Genomic DNA, 15,956 nt, shown 5'->3' with positions numbered 1-15,956 from the left:
CCCACTCTAGTGTCAGTCTATCTCTGAGCCTAGCCAACACCTCCATCTGGTGGTCACAGGCTCTACCTGCACTTGAAGAACACATCCCACATTACTCCAGAGATGTTCGGATGACATGATGGAAAGGTCTGGTACCAGCGGACCCTATCTAAGGTAGCCTTCACAGGGTGCAGTTCTCTGTTAGGGGTGGGGGTTGGTGAAATGTTCAGAAAACATGTTAGCAATACTTATTCAGCTTGTACATTTTACATTTTAGTCATTTAGCAGACAGTCTTATCAGAGCAACTTACAGGAACAATTAGGGTTGAGTGCCTTGCTCAAGGGTACATTGGCAGATTCTTTCACCTAGTCGGCTTGGGGATTCGAACCAGAGACCTTTACAGTTACTGGCCCAACGCTCTTAACCGCTAAGCTACAGTATGTGCACAGATTTTGCAAATGTTTAGTGGAGGCTTTCTTAATCAGTTCAGTTATAATTAAATAAAACTGAATTCCAAATGGTTCCCCATTTGGTGCACTATTTTTGAACATGACCCACAGGGCTGGCCAAAAGAAATGCACTGTGTAGGGAATAGGGTGCTATTTGTGGCAGAGAAGAAGTAAGTAGTAAGGCCTTAAAGTCCCAGTGCAGTCAAAAATGTGATGTTCCTGTGTTTTATATTATATTTCTACACTATGCATCTCTTAAGGTCTGGTCAACCACAAGGGATAAGAGTAAAAACTCTCACTCTTGTGTCTGTAATGCTACATATTCTCCTCTAAGTGTTGACATTAAGGGCCCATTAAGAAACATAGGAATGTCCTCATGGCTGATCCTGTTTGATGAAATATTTTCTCTGGCCCTCCTCTCTTCTCACACTACAGCGCCAGCAGTGTAAGGGACTTTATCTCTAGGGCTGATACTTATGTCCCCCTGAAAAGGAATCATGGACGACTGGATGATTAAACCTTTACCTTAGTTATCTCTAGACAGAATGTAGGTGGATCTACAATCTGTATTTTAATTTTTCTCCCCAATTTTGATCTTGTCTCATTGCTGCAACTCTCCAATGGGCTCTGGAGGCGAAGGTCGAGTCATGCGTCCTCCAAAACATGACCCGCCTAGCCTCGTTTCTTAACACCCGCCCGGTTAACCCGGCTTGCAAACCTTTACAGACTACAAAGGGAAGCACAGCCGAGAGCTGCCCAGTGACACGAGCATGCATACCAGACGAGCTAAACTACTTCAATGCTCGCTTCGAGGCAAATAACACTGAAACATGCATGAGAGAACCAGCTGTTCTGGAAGACTGTGTAATCACGCACTCTGCAGCCTTTAAACAGGTCAACATTCACAATGCTGCAGGGCCAGACGATTTATCAGGACGTGTACTGCGAGCATGTGCTGACCAACTGGCAAGTGTCTTCACTGACATTTTCAACCTCTCCCTATCTGAGTCGGTAATACCAACATGTTTTAAACAGACCACCATAGTGCCTGTGCCCAAGAACACTAAGGTAACCTGCCTAATTGACTACCGAGCCGTAGCACTCATGTCTGTAGCCATGAAGTATTTCAAAAGGCTGGTCATGGCTCACATCAACACCATTATCCCAAACACCCTAGACCCACTCCAATTTGCATACCGCCCCAACAGATCCACAGATGATGCAATCTCTATTGCACTCCACACTGCCCTTTCCCATCTGTATAAAAGGAACACCTATGTGAGAATGCTATTCATTGACTACAGCTCAGTGTTCAACACCATAGTGCCCTCAAAGCTCATCAATAAGCTAAGGACCTTGGAACTAAACACCTCCCTCTGCAACTGGATCCTGGACTTCCTGACGGTCCATCCCCAGGTGGTAAGAGTAGGTAACAACACATCCGCCACACTGATCCCCGACACAAGGGCCACTCAGGGGTGCGTGCTCAGTCCCCTCCTGTACTCCCTGTTCACTCATGACTGCACGGCCAGGCACGACTCCAACACGATCATTAAGCTTGCCGATGACACAACAATGGTAGGCCTGATCACCAACAATGACGAGACAGCCTATAGGGAGGAGGTCAGAGACCTTGGTGTGCTCTTCACCAACAAACTAACATGGGTCATCAGATCCTCAAAAGGTTCTACAGCTGCACCATCGAAAGCATATTGACTGGTTGCATCACTGCCTGGTATGGCAACTTCTTGGCCTCCGAAAGCAAGGCACTACAGAGGGTCGTGTGAACTGCCCAGTACATCACTGGGGCCAAGCTTTTTGCCATCCAGGACCTCTGTATCAGGCGGTGTCAGAGGAAGGCCCTCAAAATTGTCAAAGACTTCAGCCACTATAGTCATGGACTGTTCTTTCTGATACTGCACGGCAAGCGGTATCGGAGCGCCAGGTCCAAGAGGCTTCCAAACAGCTTCTACCCCCAAGCCATAAGACTCCTGAACACCTAATCAAATGGCTACCCAGACTTTTTGCATTGCCCCCCCCCCTCTTTTACACCACTGCTACTCTCTGTTGTTACCATCTATGCATAGCCACTTTAATAACTCTACCTACATGTACATATTACCTCAACTAACCGGTGCCCCCGCACATTGACTCTGTACCGATACCCCCCTATATATAGTCTCTCTATTGTTATTTTACTGCTGCTCTTTAATTACTTGTTACTTTTATTTCCTATTCTTATCTGTATTTCTTTCAACTGCATTGTTGGTTAGGGGCTCGTGAAGAAAGCATTTCACTGTAAGGTCAACACCTGTTGTATTCGGCGCATGTGACTAAAATAATTTGATTTAACCCGGAAGCAAGCCACACCAATGTGTTGGAGGAAATACTGTTAACCTGACAACTGAGGTCCACCACAAGGAGTTGCTAGAGCGCAATGAGCCAAGTAAAGCCTCCCCGGCCAAACTCTCCCCTAACGACACTAGGCCAATTGTGCGCAGCCCTATGGGACTCCCGATCACGGTTGTGATCCATTCCGGTATCAAACCCGGGTCTGTAGTAACGCCTTAGACAGCTGCGCCCCTTGAGAGGCCCCCGGATCTCTTATCTTAACTCTCCACCCATCAGGTATAAACAAAGAATTGGTATTGAATTGTTTTCTGTAAGTTGTGTATTGCTTCTTTAGATACTACAGTGCCTTGCGAAAGTATTCGGCCCCCTTGAACTTTGGGACCTTTAAAAGCGCAGAGAGCATCATGAAGAACAAGGAACAAACCAGGCAGGTCCGAGATACTGTTGTGAAGATGTTTAAAGCCGGATTTGGATACAAAAAGATTTCCCAAGCTTTAAACATCCCAAGGAGCACTGTGCAAGCGATAATATTGAAATGGAAGGAGTATCAGACCACTGCAAATCTACCAAGACCTGGCCGTCCCTCTAAACTTTCAGCTCATACAAGGAGAAGACTGATCAGAGATGCAGCCAAGAGGCCCATGATCACTCTGGATGAACTGCAGAGATCTACAGCTGAGGTGGGAGACTCTGTCCATAGGACAACAATCAGTCGTATATTGCACAAATCTGGCCTTTATGGAAGAGTGGCAAGAAGAAAGCCATTTCTTAAAGATATCCATAAAAAGTGTTGTTTAAAGTTTGCCACAAGCCACCTGGGAGACACACCAAACATGTGGAAGAAGGTGCTCTGGTCAGATGAAACCAAAATTGAACTTTTTGGCAACAATGCAAAACGTTATGTTTGGCGTAAAAGCAACACAGCTCATCACCCTGAACACACCATCCCCACTGTCAAACATGGTGGTGGCAGCATCATGGTTTGGGCCTGCTTTTCTTCAGCAGGGACAGGGAAGATGGTTAAAATTGATGGGAAGATGGATGGAGCCAAATACAGGACCATTCTGGAAGAAAACCTGATGGAGTCTGCAAAAGACCTGAGACTTGGACGGAGATTTGTCTTCCAACAAGACAATGATCCAAAACATAAAGCAAAATCTACAATGGAATGGTTCAAAAATAAACATATCCAGGTGTTAGAATGGCCAAGTCAAAGTCCAGACCTGAATCCAATCGAGAATCTGTGGAAAGAACTGAAAACTGCTGTTCACAAATGCTCTCCATCCAACCTCACTGAGCTCGAGCTGTTTTGCAAGGAGGAATGGGAAAAAATTTCAGTCTCTCGATGTGCAAAACTGATAGAGACATACCCCAAGCGACTTACAGCTGTAATCGCAGCAAAAGGTGGCGCTACAAAGTATTAACTTAAGGGGGCTGAATAATTTTGCACGCCCAATTTTTTAGTTTTTGATTTGTTAAAAAAGTTTGAAATATCCAATAAATGTCGTTCCACTTCATGATTGTGTCCCACTTGTTGTTGATTCTTCACAAAAAAATATTGTTTTATATCTTTATGTTTGAAGCCTGAAATGTGGCAAAAGGTCGCAAAGTTCAAGGGGGCCGAATACTTTCGCAAGGCACTGTATATCCCTCCATGTAGTAGCCTATCGTTTCTAGCGCCATAGCTTCAACTTCTGTATTCTGTTCTTGTTGACCCACTACTTTTGTGTGTTCTTTATTCTGATGAAATATGTAACAAAATTGTTGATGATGTTTCTCTGTCCACTGATGTATATAATATATACAGTACCAGTCAAAGGTTTTGACACACCTACTCATTCAAGTTTTTTTACTTTTTTATTACTATTTTATACATTGTAGAATAATAGTGAAGACATCGAAACTATGAAATAACACATATGGAATCATGTAGTAACCAAAAAAGTGTTAAACAAATCAAAATATATTTGATATTTTAGATTCTTCAGAGTAGCCACCAATTGCCTTGATGACAGCTTGATGCACACTCTTGACATTTTCTTTCTTGATCATGTGACGTATGTAATTATCCTTCAAAATATAAGCCAGGTGTGTGTGCCTTCCTATTACACTGATGATGGCGTGATTTCAGCCAAAACGTTTGTGTTTTGTATTTCACCTTTTTGTACTGTACACTCATTTGGCATCATGATGACCAAATAAATATTTTTTCTTTTTGCATTTACTCCTTTAGCATTTTTTCATTTTTTTTGTGCAGGTTTCCGTCTTCCAAGTATTTTTTTCTAAGTGCCGGACATTTCAGCCTGTTTTGGTGGGAGGGAGTTCTGGACTTCCATAGTGGCACGACCATGCGGTAAATTAGTTAATAAACCAATAAGAAAGAGAGTTCCTAACCTCCCTGCCAATAACAGCTAATTTTATGTTTTCCCCTTCCCACTCAAACCACTCTCAGGCTGTCCTAGCAACATTCTTGCTTGAGAAATTGTTCTTTGCAAATGAAGCAATTTTTAAAAAACTTTTTGACCATTTCAATTGATAACAATCTGACCAAATAATTGTTATCCAGAAATTATTTGATATTGAGATAAAAACGGCTGCATTGGACCTTTAAATAAAGTCAGTGATGACTCGTCAATACAGTAATTTTTCTAGTGTGAACCAACAACTTAAAGAACTTACCTTGACATCAAAGTTTTCACAAAATCAATATGGAGAGAACTATTATTCTCTCTAGCCTGTCCCCCAGGGCCTAGGTTGTTATTGAATTGCAGTTGAGTTTTATATCTTAATTTTCAAAAATCACATTTTTATAGCTTTAGTGCTATAAACTCATCCCTGTGCTGTCTCAACAATCTCACTCTTTACCTAGGTCCTATTATTCTGCCAGTCACGCACGCATAAACGCACGCACATATGCACACACACACTCACACTCACTCACACACACACACACACACACACACACACACACACACACACACACACACACACACACACACACACACACACACACACACACACACACACACACACACACACACACACACACAGCAACCTTTTCAATTCTGAGTCAGCATAAAAAGCTTTATAACACCGGCCTCAACATTTTTTTAAATGCCACCTAAGCAGCTACGAAAGTATTTTCATCAAATATATCTATCTTTCAATACTTCTGATCTGAAGTCTCTCACACACACACACACACACACACACACACACACATAGAATGACCTGCTCTTCGGATAGCGTTTCACAACTGGTGATCTAGAAGGTTCCCTGCCCTGTTAGATGTAAGGCCCTAAAAGTATTTATGTCAGGTCTAGCTTTATGCTGTATCATGGTACTGAATGTTTAATGTCTGTCTTTAAACAGGTGTGAAACCAAGAGCTTGTCATTTGAGATGTGTGGTTGTTCAAATTGTGTATCAGGTTCAGATGGAGACAGGCTTATAATGCATTTCAGAAAAAGATAAGAGGAGATGGGTAATAATAATGTGTGCTTGATTATTTTTGTATATTTTTGTATATATATATATTCATCCAGTACAGGGAGGTTTGTTCATTTATTTCTTAACTTTCCAGATTTAGACCTTGCATCTGCTCAGTTAGAGTTTGAGGTCACATGGGTTGCGAGGCAGGGGTTTGTTACTACGCCGATAAATGACACTATCCATCCAGACCTTTGCCACAAATAGAACATTTGTGTGACCGGACCTTCTCAAATAGTACTTGAGTATCCCTGCTGTAGTGAATCATGCTGCAGGCCTATGCCCCGCTGCTGAAGTCCTGAAAGTATTTGATGGTGGCATTCGAGCCTTGTCTCATAGACTAGACGTAACAAAGTAAATCCAGCCCTCTAAAAGTATGTATAATATGGTATGATATGTTATGCTTAGTATGGTTATATAAGACCGACGGTTACTTAAGGCCAAAACAAAAGTAGGGTTGTTGGCAAAAACAAAAGTAGGGTGGTTGGTCGGGGTGAATGGGTGGGCTTATATCCAGAGGTTGCAAGTTTGAATCTCATCACGGACAACTTTAAATTTGAGCTAATTAACCATTTTTTAACTATATGCTACTTTTTAGCTCCCTTGCAACTATTTAGCATGTTAGCTAACCCTAACCATAACCCTTTAACCTAACTCTTAAACTTAAACCTAACCTTAACCCTAACCCCTAGTCTGGCTAATATTAGCCAGCTAGCTAACGTTAGCCACTTAGCCACCAAACTAGAATTGGTAACATATACATTTCGCAAATTTGTAACATATTGTACGTTTTGCAAATTCATAACGTATCAAACGAGATGGGTGATGGATATCCACAAACGAATACATACCATAGGAAGGTAGCATATCATACTAAATGGAGTGTCTCTGATTTATATACAGAATAATACAAAAGCTCTGAGACATGGTTGGGCAATCCCAATCCGGACATGGTACCTTAAAAATTGGTACCTTAAAAGATGTGAAAGAAAGTAAACAACATTTTCTGAATCATGTTTTATCCTAGCCTCCTTGTCTAGATAAACCATTCGATATGGGCCATTTGGCAGGTGTCCGTTGTTGTGCGTGATAAGTGTTCCATCCCCTCTGAGCGTCATGTTACTGTTATTATCCCTTGGACCACTCAAGGAGCACGACAAGCAGCTGCCCAGCACCGGACCCAAACACGGACAGAGACTTACCTGACCCACACCTCTGCACTAACACCAGGCGACCAGAGGGCAACAAAGAGTTGCCTGGCAACTACCCTTTTATACAAAGTGGTCCTTCTGGTCACAAAATAATAACAAAATTATAGAAATAGAATGGGATAAAACTGCCATACCTGCACTGTCATTTTCTAGGATGGCCTAAAATAGGATATCACATAAAGACGATTAATAAGATTGAAATTACAATTGAATTAAGATTTAGGAATATACAATTTAGAAAAACGTTGATCCTCTTGAAATCTAAGCGATATAGAAATTGCAAATGGTCTGGAAATATATGGAATTATGGTAGTTTAGGTGGAATTGTAAAAACTATTGGTCGCTAAATCCAGAGAAATGACGGACCATCTAAAAAACTGTTGGTCACTAAATCCGTTTAGAAGGACCACATAAAAACCGTTGGCTGGTATGCCCTCATTCGTCTGAGCGGTTGGCTGTTGTCATGACGTGGCCTTTTCTGGGTGTAGATCGTGGCTTCCCCCCCTCTCTCACTTTCTCTCCTAAACCCAGGTTTTATTGTCTCAGGTTGTAAATTCCTGGCAGAGACTCTCTCCCCCAGTCATGCAGAGAGATCACAGAGAGAGAACAAAGGACTTCACTTGGGCAAACTCCTAAATCCCCAAAATGGGATAATTAAACAATAAGTCTACTTTTGAGAGTGTGGGAATGGTCCATGAACACTTAAGGGAGAGTTAGGTTGAGTGTGTTTCATTTGGAGATCTCATGAAAGACAGGAAACACACATAACGGTATCTCTTAAAGTGTACATTTCCCAGCTGTCAGGTTTAAATCTAAATATTGTGAAACGTATGTGATTAAACATGAAACTATTTGTGAAAAGATGTAATGTGATGTTAAGCTTCTAAATGAGAGTATGGATTTTTCATATAAAGATGAACTAGTCAGTGGCCACGCCCACATGAGCATAGACATTACGTCGGCGTCATGGAACCGCACTTTTCTACTGAAATGCATAAAACCCACACCTGATGAAATTCACTTCAGACAAAGCAAAGTCCAGCGTGAGCTGTGGTGGCGAGTAGTTAAGACTAAGCAAACCCCAGCTGAGGTTGCAAATGGTTTAATTTCTGAGACCAAAACATGCTGTGTGAAATGGTTGAAACTACAACTCCACCAAAGGAGTTGTAGTTGGAAATGTTTCAACTCTGAGATCCCTACAGAATAAGAGCAAATCTTAGTCTGCAGCTAGAAATGACGTAAACCGAGGAGGAGAATAGAGACAACCGCTGAAATATCTATTCTATGAGAACATTTCTGAAAGGTTCTCTGAAGTAGCCATTCTAACTACCTTGATCTTCGTGGAAACGCAACCAGAGAGACTCTGATGAACTCTCCAGCAGACGAACCATATATTTTTTTTCTTTTTAAATGTACCCCTTTTTTTCCCCAATTTTGTGGTATCCAATTGTTTAGTAGCTACTATCTTGACTCATCGCTACAACTCCCGTACGGGCTCGTGAGAGACGAAGGTTGAAAGTCATGTGTCCCGTCGTGTCCCTTGTATATATCGTTTATTTTTCGTTTTTTACATATTTTTCTTCGCATATCTCTTCAAAAACATTTTGCTAAACCTAAGCTTCCAAATACTCTCCTGCAACCCGCCTCACCCAATGTAGCTATTTTTCCTAAAGTATTTATATTTACTTCGGAACCGGAACCCCTCAACTGAAGCTAGCCAGCTAACCACCAGCTATGCTAGCGGTCTTCAGCTAACCGGTCATCAGCTAAGCTAACCTTTAGCTCGGAAAGCTCTCGCCAGCTCGAACAACGCGACTCTAACCAGAGCATAACGGACCTATTTATTTTTCATCCCCGGATTCATCCCCGGATTCCCACCGCAAACGGAACATTTTTCAGCTGGATCTTCACAACTAGCTATCTAGCTAAACCGCAACCCCGGATGATTACTCCTGGCTAGCGCTTCCACCCACTTAGCGTGAAGCTAGCCCGGCCAGCGCACCTGTACTACCACCGTAGCATACTCCTGGGCTACAATACCCGGGCCCACGACCGGTCTATCGATGTCACCGCATGAAGAGGAATAAACAGACTCACCCCATCGCGACGTCCCCCAAAGGCCAACTCTCTAGCCCTCGCTATCTCCCTGCTTGCTAAACTCGGCCTGCTAACTGCTAGCTTGTCTAGCCCCGGTCCGCTAACTGCTACCTTGTTTAGCCCGGGCCTACGAACTAGCTTGTTAGCACAGGCCTGCTAACCGTCTGAATCGCCGCGTCCCAAACACTCACCGGACCCATATTTACTTTCTATCTCTTCTTGATTTTTAATCTGTTTATACCTTTCCGGAAACCTGCCTCACCCAATGTGATACGGAATCGCTATTATTTAAAATTTTTAGAACATACTCAAGAACCTCCAGAAGCTAACCAGCTAACTAGCTACAAGCTATTTAGTCATTGTTAACTTTTTTTCAACCTGGATAACACTCGCCAGTCCAGCTTCCCTGCCCCATCCACCGCTGCCCCCTGGACACTGATCTCTTGGCTACATAGCTGATGCACTCTGGACTGTCCATTAATCACGGTACTCCATTCTGCTTGTTTATGTTTTATCTGTCGGCCCCGTTGCCTAGTCAACGCCATTTTACCTGCTGTTGTTGTGCTAGCTGATTAGCTGTTGTCTCACCTACTGTTTTAGCTAGCTTTCCCAATTCAACACCTGTGATTACTGTATGCCTCGCTGTATGTCTCTCTCAAATGTCAATATGCCTTGTATACTGTTGCTCAGGTTAGTTATCATTGTTCTAGTTCACAATGGAGCCCCTAGTTCTACTCTTCATACCCCTGATAACTCCTTTGTCCCACCTCCCACACATGCGGTGACCTCACCCATTACAACCAGCATGTCCAGAGATACAACCTCTCTCATCATCACCCAGTGCCTGGGCTTACCTCCGCTGTACCCGCACCCCACCATACCCCTGTCTGCACATTATGCCCTGAATATATTCTACCATGCCCAGAAACCTGCTCCTCTTATTCTCTGTCCCCAACGCTCTAGGCGACCAGTTTTGATAGCCTTTAGCCGCACCCTCATACTACTCCTCTGTTCCGCGGGTGATGTGGAGGTAAACCCAGGCCCTGCATGTCCCCAGGCACCCTCATTTGTTGACTTCTGTGATCGAAAAAGCCTTGGTTTCATGCATGTCAACATCAGAAGCCTCCTCCCTAAGTTTGTTTTACTCACTGCTCTAGCACACTCTGCTAACCCTGATGTCCTTGCTGTGTCTGAATCCTGGCTCAGGAAGGCCACCAAAAATTCAGAGATTTCCATACCCAACTATAACATCTTCCGTCAAGATAGAACTGCCAAAGGGGGAGGAGTTGCAGTCTACTGCAGAGATAGCCTGCAAAGTAATGTCATACTTTCCAGGTCCATACCCAAACAGTTCGAACTACTAATTTTGAAAATTACTCTCTCCAGAAATAAGTCTCTCACTGTTGCCGCCTGCTACCGACCCCCTCAGCTCCCAGCTGTGCCCTGGACACCATTTGTGAATTGATCGCCCCCCATCTAGCCTCAGAGTTTGTTCTGTTAGGTGACCTAAACTGGGATATGCTAAACACCCCGCCAGTCCTACAATCTAAGCTAGATGCCCTCAATCTCACACAAATCATCAAGGAACCCACCAGGTACAACCCTAACTCTGTAAACAAGGGCACCCTCATAGACGTCATCCTGACCAACTGGCCCTCCAAATACACCTCCGCTGTCTTCAACCAGGATCTCAGCGATCACTGCCTCATTGCCTGTATCCGCTACGGAGCCGCAGTCAAACGACCACCCCTCATCACTGTCAAACGCTCCCTAAAACACTTCTGTGAGCAGGCCTTTCTAATCGACCTGGCCCGGGTATCCTGGAAGGACATTGACCTCATCCCGTCAGTTGAGGATGCCTGGTCATTCTTTAAAAGTAACTTCCTCACCATTTTAGATAAGCATGCTCCGTTCAAAAAATGCAGAACTAAGAACAGATACAGTCCTTGGTTCACCCCAGACCTGACTGCCCTCGACCAGCACAAAAACATCCTGTGGCGGACTGCAACAGCATTGAATAGTTCCCGGGATATGCAACTGTTCAGGGAAGTCCGGAACCAATACACGCAGTCAGTCAGGAAAGCTAAGGCCAGCTTCTTCAGGCAGAAGTTTGCATCCTGTAGCTCCAACTCCAAAAAGTTCTGGGACACTGTGAAGTCCATGGAGAACAAGAGCACCTCCTCCCAGCTGCCCACTGCACTGAGGCTAGGTAACACGGTCACCACCGATAAATCCATGATTATCGAAAACTTCAATAAGCATTTCTCAACGGCTGGCCATGCCTTCCGCCTGGCTACTCCAACCTCGGCCAACAGCTCCGTCCCCCGGCAGCTCCTCGCCCAAGCCTCTCCAGGTTCTCCTTTACCCAAATCCAGATAGCAGATGTTCTGAAAGAGCTGCAAAACCTGGACCCGTACAAATCAGCTGGGCTTGACAATCTGGACCCCCTATTTCTGAAACTATCCGCCGCCATTGTCGCAACCCCTATTACCAGCCTGTTCAACCTCTCTTTCATATCGTCTGAGATCCCCAAGGATTGGAAAGCTGCCGCAGTCATCCCCCTCTTCAAAGGGGGAGACACCCTGGACCCAAACTGTTACAGACCTATATCCATCCTGCCTGCCTGCCTATCTAAGGTCTTCGAAAGCCAAGTCAACAAACAGGTCACTGACCATCTCGAATCCCACCGTACCTTCTCCGCTGTGCAATCTGGTTTCCGAGCCGGTCACGGGTGCACCTCAGCCACACTCAAGGTACTAAACGATATCATAACCGCCATCGATAAAAGACAGTACTGTGCAGCCGTCTTCATTGACCTTGCCAAGGCTTTCGACTCTGTCAATCACCATATTCTTATCGGCAGACTCAGTAGCCTCGGTTTTTGGATGACTGCCTTGCCTGGTTCACCAATTACTTTGCAGACAGAGTTCAGTGTGTCAAATCGGAGGGCATGCTGTCCGGTCCTCTGGCAGTCTCTATGGGGGTGCCACAGGGTTCAATACTCGGGCCGACTCTTTTCTCTGTATATATCAATGATGTTGCTCTTGCTGCGGGCGATTCCCTGATCCACCTCTACGCAGACGACACCATTCTATATTACTTTCGGCCCGTCATTGGACACTGTGCTATCTAACCTCAAAACAAGCTTCAATGCCATACAACACTCCTTCCGTGGCCTCCAACTGCTCTTAAACGCTAGTAAAACCAAATGCATGCTTTTCAACCGATCGCTGCCTGCACCCGCATGCCCGACTAGCATCACCACCCTGGATGGTTCCGACCTTGAATATGTGGACATCTATAAGTACCTAGGTGTCTGGCTAGACTGCAAACTCTCCTTCCAGACTCATATCAAACATCTCCAATCGAAAATCAAATCAAGAGTTGGCTTTCTATTCCGCAACAAAGCCTCCTTCACTCACGCCGCCAAGCTTACCCTAGTAAAACTGACTATCCTACCGATCCTCGACTTCGGCGATGTCATCTACAAAATGGCTTCCAACACTCTACTCAGCAAACTGGATGCAGTCTATCACAGTGCCATCCGTTTTGTCACTAAAGCACCTTATACCACCCACCACTGCGACCTGTATGCTCTAGTCGGCTGGCCCTCGTTACATATTCGTCGCCAGACCCACTGGCTCCAGGTCATCTACAAGTCCATGCTAGGTAAAGCTCCGCCTTATCTCAGTTCACTGGTCACGATGGCAACACCCATCCGTAGCACGCGCTCCAGCAGGTGTATCTCACTGATCATCCCTAAAGCCAACACCTCATTTGGCCGCCTTTCGTTCCAGTACTCTGCTGCCTGTGACTGGAATGAATTGCAAAAATCGCTGAAGTTGGAGACTTTTATCTCCCTCACCAACTTCAAACATCAGCTATCTGAGCAGCTAACCGATCGCTGCAGCTGTACATAGTCTATTGGTAAATAGCCCACCCATTTTCACCTACCTCATCCCCATACTGTTTTTATTTATTTACTTTTCTGCTCTTTTGCACACCAATATCTCTACCTGTACATGACCATCTGATCATTTATCACTCCAGTGTTAATCTGCAAAATTGTAATTATTCGCCTACCTCCTCATGCCTTTTGCACACATTGTATATAGACTCCCCCCTTTGTTTTCTACTGTGTTATTGACATGTTAATTGTTTATTCCATGTGTAACTCTGTGTTGTCTGCTCACACTGCTATGCTTTATCTTGGCCAGGTCGCAGTTGCAAATGAGAACTTGTTCTCAACTAGCCTACCTGGTTAAATAAAGGTGAAATAAAAAAATAAAAAAAACACAGCCCAACCAAGCCGCACTGCTTCTTAACACAGCGTGCATCCAACCCGGAAGCCAGCCAATGTGTCGGAGGAAACACCTTGCACCTGGCAACCTTGGTTGGCGTGCACTGCTGCCGGCCCGCCACAGGAGTCACTGGTGCGCAAACCCTCCCTAACACGGACAACGCTAGGCCAATTGTGCGTCGCCCCACAGACCTCCCGGTCGCAGTTGGTTACGACAGAGCCTGGGCGTGAACCCAGGGTATACTTGCAATTATTCTTGAATGAGCGGACATTCATGTGCGAAGGATTAGCATTTCAATGTATATAATTATAGACTGTGTGTATTGAATCCATTTGTCTTTCCCGCTCTCTCAGTGCCCCCCCTTCCCTTTGTCTACCAAGCAGTCATATCGGCTTAGCCCACTAGGGACTTTTCTATCATTGTTAGTAACCAATATCTACTGTTTGTTTTATATATTTCTGTGATTATTTAGTTAGTCAGTAAATAAATAATTGAGCCAATTGGTGTATGAATGATTCATAGTAGAGGCAAATAATCAACAATTTACGACATTCAGATGAGACTGACGAAGGTAATAATAATAATAAACTAATAGAAGACTAATTTATCAGATATTAAAGTTATTTTATGAAAATTATAACTTTGTAATATGAACATTTTCCGTGGTGCCCCGACTTCCTAGTTAATTATATTTACATGATTAGTTTATGATTAGTTTCAATTATAGAGAATTGATTTTATAAAATCAAATCAAATCAAATTGATTTATATAGCCCTTCATACATCAGCTGATATCTCAAAGTGCTGTACAGAAACCCAGCCTAAAACCCCAAACAGCAAGCAATGCAGGTGTAGAAGCACGGTGGCTAGGAAAAACTCCCTAGAAAGGCCAAAACCTAGGAAGAAACCTAGAGAGGAACCAGGCTATGTGGGGTGGCCAGTCCTCTTCTGGCTGTGCCGGGTGGAGATTATAACAGAACATGGCCAAGATGTTCAAATGTTCATAAATGACCAGCATGGTCGAATAATAATAAGGCAGAACAGTTGGAACTGGAGCAGCAGCACGGCCAGGTGGACTGGGGACAGCAAGGAGTCATCATGTCAGGTAGTCCTGGGGCATGGTCCTAGGGCTCAGGTCCTCAGAGAGAGAGAGAGAGAAAGAGAGAATTAGAGAACGCACACTTAGATTCACACAGGACACCGAATAGGACAGGAGAGGTACTCCAGATATAACAAACTGACCCTAGCCCCCCGACACATTAACTACTGCAGCATAAATACTGGAGGCTGAGACAGGAGGGGTCAGGAGACACTGTGGCCCCATCCGAGGACACCCCAGACAGGGCCAAACAGGAAGGATATAACCCCACCCACTTTGCCAAAGCACCGCCCCCACACCACTAGAGGGATATCTTCAACCACCAACTTACCATCCTGAGACAAGGCTGAGTATAGCCCACAAAGATCTCCGCCATGGCACAACCCAAGGGGGGGCGCCAACCCAGACAGGATGACCACATCAGTGAATCAACCCACTCAGGTGACGCACCCCTTCCAGGGACGGCATGAGAGAGCCCCAGAATGCCAGTGACTCAGCCCCTGTAATAGGGTTAGAGGCAGAGAATCCCAGTGGGAAGAGGGGAACCGGCCAGGCAGAGACAGCAAGGGCGGTTCGTTGCTCCAGATCCTTTCCGTTCACCTTCCCACTCCTGGGCCAGACTACACTCAATCATATGACCCACTGAAGAGATAAGTCTTCAGTAAGGACATAAAGGTTGAGACCGAGTTTGCGTCTCTGACATGGGTAGGCAGACCGTTCCATAAAAATGGAGCTCTATAGGAGAAAGCCCTGCCTCCAGCTGTTTGCTTAGAAATTCTAGGGACAATTAGGAGGCCTGCATCTTGTGACTGTAGCGTACGTGTAGGTATGTACGGCAGGACCAAATCAGAGAGATAGGTAGGAGCAAGCCCATGTAATGCTTTGTAGGTTAGCAGTAAAACCTTGAAATCAGCCCTTGCTTTGACAGGAAGCCAGTGTAGAGAGGCTAGCACTGGAGTAATATGATCAAATTTTTTGGT

The sequence above is a fragment of the Oncorhynchus tshawytscha genome, linkage group LG05, assembly GCF_018296145.1.
Source record: "Oncorhynchus tshawytscha isolate Ot180627B linkage group LG05, Otsh_v2.0, whole genome shotgun sequence".
Classification (NCBI taxonomy): Eukaryota; Metazoa; Chordata; class Actinopteri; order Salmoniformes; family Salmonidae; genus Oncorhynchus; species Oncorhynchus tshawytscha.
This window is presented reverse-complemented; position numbering follows the sequence as displayed.